The sequence below is a fragment of the Callorhinus ursinus genome, unplaced genomic scaffold, assembly GCF_003265705.2.
Source record: "Callorhinus ursinus isolate GAN/ISIS: 27379988/994484 unplaced genomic scaffold, GSC_fseal_2.0 scaffold10, whole genome shotgun sequence".
Lineage (NCBI taxonomy): Eukaryota > Metazoa > Chordata > Mammalia > Carnivora > Otariidae > Callorhinus > Callorhinus ursinus.
In genome coordinates this window covers 14,909,225-14,911,845 of record NW_027397072.1, presented here as the reverse complement: position 1 = coordinate 14,911,845, position 2,621 = coordinate 14,909,225, and the positions used below count along the sequence as shown (strand labels likewise).

At 34.9% G+C, this 2,621-nt stretch overlaps 1 pseudogene; it reads left to right on the top strand.

The window, feature by feature from the left end:
- The first annotated feature begins 1,509 nt into the window (after positions 1-1,509).
- On the top strand, positions 1,510-1,865 carry LOC112820585 (DNA-directed RNA polymerases I, II, and III subunit RPABC4 pseudogene; annotated as a pseudogene).
- The last annotated feature ends 756 nt before the right edge of the window (positions 1,866-2,621 follow it).

Genomic DNA, 2,621 nt, shown 5'->3' with positions numbered 1-2,621 from the left:
TATCATGGGCCCATTTCCTTGATACATTGAATCCAATTTTTATCTCCAATGCTTTGCTCAATTAGCTGCCACTCTCTGCTCAACTTTTTAGGCTATTGGCCCCATGCCAAGAATAGCACGTATCTTGAGTAGAAAGCAATGCAAAATTTTGGGTTCACTTCAATGCACTTGATTTCTTTCTGGGTTCTGTCCCAGCTGGTAAGTCCTGGCTGCCATACTTGCTCTCCAGTGCCTCTATGGATTTTTTTTTTCCAGCTTGTCTAGATGTTCCTGGTGGGAATGTTGGTCTGCAATAAGCTACTCCATCATTAATTGGAAACAGAACTCAAATTCCACCTTTGAATTTAAAATCTTATAAGCACTTACCTATGAGAGGAGAGGAAAATAAAAATGTATTTTGTACATAGAACATGAAGTGCCTCAACATTTTGTAAGAATAAATAAATGAATAAAGTACTCTTCCAAAATTAGAAAAAGGGGAAAAACAGCAAAGCGGTGCCCTACTATGTGCTGTTCATACAGTGTTTCATTTATTATTTATAATAACACTATGAATAAGATATCATTATTACCCCTATCTCATGATAAGAAAAATAAGATATAGAAAATCTAAGTCACCCGCATAAGGTCACATAAACCACAGAACCTGTAAGCTGAATACCAATATTGCATATCTTCTCAATCTAAAAGATACAAAATAATTAGTGTGACCAGAAGAAATAAGGAAACCTGGAAGAAATTAAGAACATCTATTAAATACTGACATTTGGAAGCATCTTTTTTAAAGGACAAAGTTTTAGTGACAAAAATTTATATCTCTTTTTCTAGAAGTCCAATCATGCTATTTGATTCTACCATTAGGAATATTTAAGTAATCATAATATTGTAGATTCTGTTTGTTAGATTTCAGATTTTAGAATCAACCTCTTGACAAAGTGTATTATTGTCACAGAACCACATGTAACATTTGTTTAGTGTTTTCTGACTGTTAGGCACAGTGCTAAGCACTTTACATAGATTGAACAATTTAGTCCTCATACTTCCTTATGAAAGAGGTACCATTATTACCCCAATTACGCATGTGGAATTTGAAGTTTTGACAGGAAAAGTATCTTTTTCAAGATTACATAGCTAATGAGTAAATAAGTGATGAAATGCAGTTTGATCTCTGGGAGCTTACTCTTAAGTAGGTTCCTCCCACAGTAGGTTCCTCTCTCCCACAAATAAAGTTAAAAACAAGAAAATGCCCAATAAAAAAATAGGAAGGTGAAAAGAGGAGGTAGGAAGTAGTATGGGTGTGCAAAGTTCCTCATCTTTTATGGCAGAACATCAATAGATACTGTATAAAGATAATTTTAGAAGTAGAAATAGAAGTATGTCATTTAAAATTAGAACAGCCAAGGAAAGTAAAATGGAAACTATTAAAATTGGTTGCCATTGGAGTACAGGATGGGGAGAATGGTAGATAAATGGGGGAAAGGACACAACGAGGAGCCATAATCTGCCACAAACTTCAGAGTACGAAGTTTCTGGGGGTACGTGGGTAGGGAATTGGCTGGCTGTATTTAGAGGGACTATCAATGGACACCCAAAAGGACGTTCAGCCTCCGAAGCAGCAGCCAATGATATATATCTGCGGAGAATGTCACACAGAAAATGAGATAAAATCCAGGGATCCAATCAGATGCAGAGAATGTGGATACAGAATAATGTACAAGAAAAGGACTAAAAAGATTGGTGGTTTTTGATGCTCGATGAAACATGGAATTCAGAGGATTATCTTCATTTGGATTTGGATTTGGTGTTAATGTTGTATAGCTTTTGATTAGTGTACATATCCTTACAAACACAAATAACATTTCATTTAAAAAATGGGGGAAAGATTTTATCTACCCATTTGATATCTTTCTCATTTGTTTTCATCATATGTATGTATTACAAATAGAAACTAAGCTGTATATAAAAAGATAAATTATACTATAATTATGTTGGAGGGGTTATATTCCACTGAGAGCATATGTTCTTGATTGCTCTTGGCCACATGGCAAACAAGTTTCCCCTGGAGAAAGCCTGTGATATGTGGAAGAGGATCCATAAGTCTTTCTAATTCTAGCCCAGTGTTAAAAAGCTCATATGCCCCAATAAAAAAGTCAAAGTGAACCATAGCTGCCTTATCCATTATAAAGGTTATATTTTGGCCTTGAAATTTTCACTTTTTGTCCTTCTTTCTAATTGGTTCAGAACGTGAATGGAAAGAAGTGTGCTTTTCCTCTGGGTTCCTAGGCACACTCGAACAAATTTAACAAGAAAAATAAGTATAAATTTGAAAGAGAGGAGCAGCATTAAATCATTTTGCAATTGCTTAGCATATCTAAAGTATCATAGGATGCTTGGAACCATTTGACACCTTTCCTGGACTCAAACATAACAATTTTAGGTGGAGTAAAAGCAAATTTGGAATTTGAAAAACGATCAAGATTGTATTTTCATCTTTTTTTGTCATTCCATATCTCTCAAATTATGATTGGATAAATGTAGAAAATGTTTCATGCACTTTTACGCAAAGTATAACCATCTAGGGTGAAGGCTGCAGGATTATCACACTAAACCCTGTTTGGGGA